The 7,714-nt window shown below is 45.0% G+C and overlaps 1 protein-coding gene across 1 annotated transcript in view; it reads right to left on the bottom strand.

Moving 5' to 3' along the window:
• Nucleotides 1-7,714, bottom strand: part of C1H19orf25 (chromosome 1 C19orf25 homolog) — a 245,185-nt gene that overhangs the window by 167,155 nt on the left and 70,316 nt on the right. The window lies entirely within an intron of this gene.

Genomic DNA, 7,714 nt, shown 5'->3' with positions numbered 1-7,714 from the left:
CACTTTTGACTATTTTTCCAGCTAAGGCGTTTACTGAACGGGAAAAATATTTTATAGATTTGTAGAGCGGGCGATTTCGGACACGGGGATACCTAACATGTATGTGTTTCACAGTTTTTAACTACTTTTATATGTGTTTTAGGGGAAGGGGGGTGATTTGAATTTTTAATACTTTTTATATTTTTTCTTACTTTTAAATTTTTTTTTTTTTTTTTGCATTTATTAGAACCCCTAGGGGTCTTGAACCCCCTTGAACTTGCTATGCATTGCAAAACATCATCCTTTCTTTTGCAGGCTGCATAGAGATTGCAGACCGGCTGGGGAGCCTTGTGGCATTGGGGTGGATGATACCATCATCCACCTTCTTCACAGAGCTCTCTCTCAACTGGAGAATGACTGCTTTGCACACTCTTGGCATTCTCTGGATGAGCTTCAAGAGGTAGTCACCAGAAATGGTTTTCACTTCACAGGTGTGCCCTGTCAGGTTTAATAAGTGGGATTTCTTGCCTTAAAAATGGGGTTGGGACCATCAGTTGTGTTGTGCAGAAGTCAGGTGGATACACAGCTGATAGTCCTACTGAATAGACTGTTAGAATTTGTATTATGGCAAGAAAAAAGCAGCTAAGTAAAGAAAAACGAATGGCCATCATTACTTTAAGAAATGAAGGTCAGTCAGTCCAAAAATTGGGAAAACTTTGTAAGTGTCCCCAAGTGCAGTTGCAAAAACCATCAAGCGCTACAAAGAAACTTGCTCACATGAGGACCGCCCCAGGAAAGGAAGACCAAGAGTCACCTCTGCTGCGGAAGATAAGTTCATCCGAGTCACCAATTAGAGAAAGCCAAGACGTATTCTCAGTTGTTTCACACATTTTTGTTAAGTATATAATTTCACATGTGTTAACTCATAGTTTTGATGCTTTCAGTGTGAATCTACAATTTTCATAGTTATGAAAATACAGAAAACTTTTTGAATGAGAAGGTGTGTCCAAACTTTTGGTCTGTACTGTATATGCAACTATATAGAACACTTGTATTCAGGAAAATAAAAAGTATCTTCATTGGACTAACCCCACAGAATATTTGGGTAAAAAAATAACAAAATGAAAAAGCCCGGCAGGCCCCTGATGTGTTTTTTTTTTTTTTTTTAATAGGCCATTACCTGGTGGTGTTACACCAGCAAGTAACGGGCCCTATTTACTCACTGATCCTGGCTTCTGCTCACGGCCACCCACTTCCTATTCTGCGGAGGTGGCTGTGAGCAGGGGCGGGGATAAGATAAGATAATCCTTTAATAGTCCCACAGTGGGGAAATTTCAGCATGTTTCAGCAGCATAGTAATACAGATACAGGATAATACACAGTAATATTGTCAGGATACGGAGTCGCCGCGGTCTCCTTGCTGCGCGGCGTCTCCCTGGGAGACGTGTTAGGAGTTCTATTGGGTGTGCTTAGGTCATTAAGGGTTAATCTTTTCCTTACCTTCAGGCTCCATGTCATTAGCCATCAGGTGTGTTCTCTGCTGCTATTTAAACTCCACCCAGGCATGGATCCTTGCCAGCCATTCACTTTGGGTTTCCTGTTTGTATTCGGTCTGTTCCTTGGTTATATATCCGGCTTGTATTTTTGGCTATCCCTTTGTCTTTTGATTCGATACCTTTATTATATCTCCTGGCTTGACGTCTTGCTCGTCTGACCTCGCCTTCTCTTCTGTGTCTTGCTGGGACTTGTGGTCCTCCCTGGTTCCATGCTGTTTAGTCTTTTGTTTTGCATTGCAGTTACACTGTGCTTTCTGTTTAGGTGTGACCCCGTGACTCCAGTTCCTAGGACTTTCAGGGCCTCCTCTTCCCTTATCCTAGCCGCCGGGATAGAAGCGTAAGGAGTCGTGGTAGGCGCACTTCAATTAGGAAGTGCATTGGTCTGCCTCATCTCAGATATTACAGCATAGTTATAGCTGCAGGGCCTACGACCCCTTTTGTCATTAGTTGCACAGTGTTGCTTTCCCAGCTGTGTCACTTTGCACTGCCTGACCCTGACTCCAATCCTTACAAATATATTACAGACGTATACACACATATGCTGAGAAGAGAAGATATACTAGGAGTCCATAGCAGCTAAGGAAAAACGGAAGAGAAAGAAGGAAGACTTCATAGTCATAATCATTAGTTCTCTGTGTGGAATGATCTTCGCTTGGTCTGATGTAGATTATACAGCCTGGTCGCGGTTGGAAGGAAGGACTGCTATCCTTATATTTTTTTACTGAGATATATATATATATGTATATGTATATATATATATATATATATATATATATATATAATCTTTTCAGACCACTGAGTATAATGACTGGAGGGCTAGGAGAGGTGAGGGAACATAAAACACACTGTTATTTACTTCTCCTGTGCTCTAGCAGGCTTCAGGCCTCCTTGGTCTCCATGGGCTAGGCCGACATCATTATTGCAATGCCGGCCTGGCTCATGTGACGTCTGGTCCAACATTAGAAGAAAGCTGAAAGTAGCAGGGAGTGCGTCTGAGCCAGGGAGAGGTAAGGAGGGGCCACTATGGGGCATAGTGTGTGCAGTAGCCACTATGGGGCATAATAGTGTGTGCAGGGGCCACTATGGGGAATAATAGTGTGTGCAGGGGCCACTATGGAGCATAATAGTGTGTGCAGGGACCACTATGGAGCATAATAGTGTGTGCAGGGGCCACTATGGGGCATAATACTGTACAGTATGCAGTGGCCACTATGGGGCATAACATTGTGTGCAGTGGCCACTATGGGGCTTAGTGTGTGCAGGGGCCACTATGGAGCATAATAGTGTGTGCAAGGACCACTATGAGGCATAACATTGTCTGCAGTGGCAACTATAGGACATAACATTGTGTGCAGGAATGTGGTTTGTGTGGGGAGGGGGTGGTTGCCAGGGAGTAGGCAATTGCAGAGAGGGGGGGTTGGCCCCTGTTAAATGTTCGCCTGGGAGCCCATCCATTCCCAGTTATGCCCTCTGGAGGTCTAAGCAGAGACGGCCATGGACATTAATGGGAATAAAGCTGGTAGTGGTACCACAACGATGGAAAACATTTTGTGTGGTACCAGTCCCAAAGAAACCCAATCCGATGGACTTCAACGGCTACCGACATGTAGAATTGACATCACACCTGATGAAGGTCTAGAGAGACTGGTCCTGACACATCTACACCCTCTAATGTGTTCTGCTATGGAACCCCTCCATTTTGCCTATTGGACAAATCTCTCTCAACTGGAGAAATCAGGGAACACTGTTCTTTGATTTATCCAGTGCGTTCAACACCATTCAGCCAGGGCTACTGAGGGAAAAGCTGGACCTTGTTGGAGTGGACCATCACCTATCCGACTGGATACTCGACTACCTCACAAACCGACCTCAATATGTGAGAGCCAGGGACCATGTGTCGGACAGAGACTTAAACCGGGATTTTGTAGAATGGCGCCAGCGGAACCACCTCAGGATTAATGCTGGGAAGACAAAGGAGATGGTGGTGGACTTTCGTAAATAGAGAAGTGCTCTGATTCCGGTGAAAATCCAAGGGTCATGCATTGTGATAGTCAAGACCTATAAGTACCTGGCTATGCTCCTCAATAATAAGCTGCACTGGGCCGATCACCTGGATCTGCTGCACAGAAAGGGTCACATCAGACTCTACCTGCTCAGGAGATTGAGGGCCTTTGGAGTCCATGGGGCACTTCTTAGCGCGTTTTTTTTCAAATCTGTGGTAGCATCAGCCATCTTTTTCAGTGTGGCCTGCTGGGGGAGCAGTATATCAACCAGGGATAGAAATCAACTTGACAGGCTGATCAAAAGGGCCAGTTCTGTCCTGGGGAGCACCCTGGACCCAGTACAGGTGGTGAGTAACAGAAGGACACTGTCCGTGGTGAGCTCCATGCAGGAGAATAAATCCCACCCCATATATGAGACCTAACAGCACTTGGCAGCACTGTAAGTGACCGAAGTGTGAGAAGGAGCGCTATCGGAGGTCCTTCCTCCCAACCGTGTTAAGGCTACATAATCTACATCAGACCAAGCAAAGAGAGGGGACTATATGATCCTGAAGTCTTTCTTTTTTTTCTCCTTAGCTGCTATTGATTCCTAGTATTTTTCTCAGTTTATGTGTGTCTCCTTCTGTAATAGATTACTGTTTAATTATCCTGTATCTGTATTATCATGCTGCTGTAACACACTGTGGGACTATTAAAGGATTACTTTATCTTATCTTATAAGTAATTGAATATTAACTGTTAGTAGTTTTGCACCTGCAAGGATTAATCCTTGGAAGGATCAGGGTCATACAACAGGACAATGATCTCAAACAAACCAGCAAATCTACAACAGAATGGTTAAAAAAGAAAAGAATCAACATGTTGCAATAGTCCAGTCAAAGTCCAGACCTCAACTCAATATTGGAATGCTGTGGCAGGACCTTAATAGGGCTGTGCATAAAAGACTGCCCACAAACCTCAATGTACTGAACCAACTTTGTAAAAAAAAAAGAATGAGCTAAAATTCCACTAGAATGATATCAACATTTTGCAGCTAAAAGTGTCTCTATAAGTCATTTGGTGTATTTAGGTTTTTACACATGGTTTTTTTCACTCTTACTTCATTTTTATGAAATATTAAACTGGTGGAATCTTTTGCACATTTTGTGATCTTCTACGTTTGTTTGTATTATGGCCCAATATGTAAAAATCATTGAATCTAAAGAAAGTGTACTTCGTTTTTCCCATGACTATATGTAGGTAGGCAGCAGGGAAAGTGCAGGCAGGGTGAGAAGCTGGCCTCTGCATGTAATAGTCGTATTGATGCATGCAAAGTACGTACTTGTATTCTAAAGGGTTAAAAATTACTTCTTGATTAGAGATGAGCGAACACTAAAATGTTCGAGGTTCGAAATTCGATTCGAACAGCCGCTCACTGTTCGAGTGTTCGAATGGGTTTCGAACCCCATTATAGTCTATGGGGAACATAAACTCGTTAAGGGGGAAACCCAAATTCGTGTCTGGAGGGTCACCAAGTCCACTATGACACCCCAGGAAATGATACCAACACCCTGGAATGACACTGGGACAGCAGCGGAAGCATGTCTGGGGGCATAAAAGTCACTTTATTTCATGGAAATCCCTGTCAGTTTGCGATTTTCGCAAGCTAACTTTTCCCCATAGAAATGCATTGGCCAGTGCTGATTGGCCAGAGTACGGAACTCGACCAATCAGCGCTGGCTCTGCTGGAGGAGGCGGAGTCTAAGATAGCTCCACACCAGTCTCCATTCAGGTCCGACCTTAGACTCCGCCTCCTCCGGCAGAGCCAGCGCTGATTGGCCGAAGGCTGGCCAATGCATTCCTATGCGAATGCAGACTTAGCAGTGCTGAGTCAGTTTTGCTCAACTACACATCTGATGCACACTCGGCACTGCTACATCAGATGTAGCAATCTGATGTAGCAGAGCCGAGGGTGCACTAGAACCCCTGTGCAAACTCAGTTCACGCTAATAGAATGCATTGGCCAGCGCTGATTGGCCAATGCATTCTATTAGCCCGATGAAGTAGAGCTGAATGTGTGTGCTAAGCACACACATTCAGCACTGCTTCATCAAGCCAATACAATGCATTAGCCAGTGCTGATTGGCCAGAGTACGGAATTCGGCCAATCAGCGCTGGCCAATGCATTCTATTAGCCCGATGAAGTAGAGCTGAATGTGTGTGCTAAGCACACACATTCAGCACTGCTTCATCAAGCCAATACAATGCATTAGCCAGTGCTGATTGGCCAGAGTACGGAATTCGGCCAATCAGCGCTGGCTCTGCCGGAGGAGGCGGAGTCTAAGGTCGGACCTGAATGGAGACTGGTGTGGAGCGATCTTAGACTCCGCCTCCTCCAGCAGAGCCAGCGCTGATTGGTCGAGTTCCGTACTCTGGCCAATCAGCGCTGGCCAATGCATTCTATTAGCCCGATGAAGTAGAGCTGAATGTGTGTGCTTAGCACACACATTCAGCTCTACTTCATCAGGCTAATAGAATACATTGGCCAATCAGCGCTGGCCAATGCATTCTATTAGCTTGATGAAGTAGAGTGTGCACAAGGGTTCAAGCGCACCCTCGGCTCTGATGTAGCAGAGCTGAGGGTGCACAAGGGTTCAAGTGCACCCTCGGCTCTCCTACATCAGAGCCGAGGGTGCGCTTGAACCCTTGTGCAGCCTCGGCTCTGCTACATCAGAGCCGAGGGTGCGCTTGAACCCTTGTGCACACTCTGCTTCATCAAGCTAATAGAATGCATTGGCCAGCACTGATTGGCCAGAGTACGGAATTCGGCCAATCAGCGCTGGCCAATGCATCCCTATGGGAAAAAGTTTATCTCACAAAAATCACAATTACACACCCGATAGAGCCCCAAAAAGTTATTTTTAATAACATTCCCCCCTAAATAAAGGTTATCCCTAGCTATCCCTGCCTGTACAGCTATCCCTGTCTCATAGTCACAAAGTTCACATTCTCATATGACCCGGATTTGAAATCCACTATTCGTCTAAAATGGAGGTCACCTGATTTCGGCAGCCAATGACTTTTTCCAATTTTTTTCAATGCCCCCAGTGTCGTAGTTCCTGTCCCACCTCCCCTGCGCTGTTATTGGTGCAAAAAAGGCGCCAGGGAAGGTGGGAGGGGAATCGAATTTTGGCGCACTTTACCACGTGGTGTTCGATTCGATTCGAACATGGCGAACACCCTGATATCCGATCGAACATGTGTTCGATAGAACACTGTTCGCTCATCTCTATTCTTGATGCTTCTATAACTTCAGTTAGCTCTCTGTGCTGTGTGTTAGCTAAAATGTCTGGTTCTGTCTGATACAAAAGGTGTAAGGTAAAATTCCAAACCAATGACCAATGGGGGCTAGGTGGAACACTATGAAGCATTACATTATGCTATGCCAGCCATACCATTATCTGTTATGTGCCTATATACCTTAGCGTATCAGCAGCAGACATTGGGTTCACTCCAGGTTTGTAACTGTGATTTATATTCTTATTTATTGTCTTTTACTTGTTTGATTGTACTTGCTTGTTTTCTGTCCTTTTAGAGATGGCGCCGCACTGAGTGGCTGCCTCGATACAGAGCTCCAAGCTGAGAGCAACCTTTATCTTCCTTTTTCACTCTTTTTGTCTGTATCTTCAAGAATCCTCTAACCAAGAAAACTAGCACTATGAATTAGCAACTATAAATCGAATGGAAGATCCTGCGGAGTATATTTTTCCTTTTGTTTCTATTGTTAAGCATGGACAAGACTCAAGACCTGAATCAGCTGGAGTTTTCCTGTTTGCACATGTGCCTGTTACCATCCCCCCACGAGCTAAGGACAGCATGGACACCATGCGGCATGGAGGAGAAACCTGCATGGAAGTGTGGACTTCTTCTTCAAGGAGATGATTTTTGGCGTCAATTGCTGATGTGTGAAGATGCTACAGCTGACTGGTATTTCTTTCTTTTACTGTGGACACATGGGACTCTGTTACAGCCTGGAAACCTACCATCACCCACCCACCCCAGGAGTTATGGAAGCTTGGCAAGAGAGCAGCACCATGTACACCTGGATGGCTTCAGACTTCTTTGGGCAATAGAACACAGTGGTAAGAAGAAAGGAGGAGGAGGGCTTGTGATGAAGGACATTTGGGGCATTTTTTT

The sequence above is a fragment of the Leptodactylus fuscus genome, chromosome 1 (assembly GCF_031893055.1).
Source record: "Leptodactylus fuscus isolate aLepFus1 chromosome 1, aLepFus1.hap2, whole genome shotgun sequence".
Lineage (NCBI taxonomy): Eukaryota > Metazoa > Chordata > Amphibia > Anura > Leptodactylidae > Leptodactylus > Leptodactylus fuscus.
The sequence above is the reverse complement of the archived record's forward strand: the minus strand, read 5'-3'. Positions and strand labels throughout refer to the sequence as shown.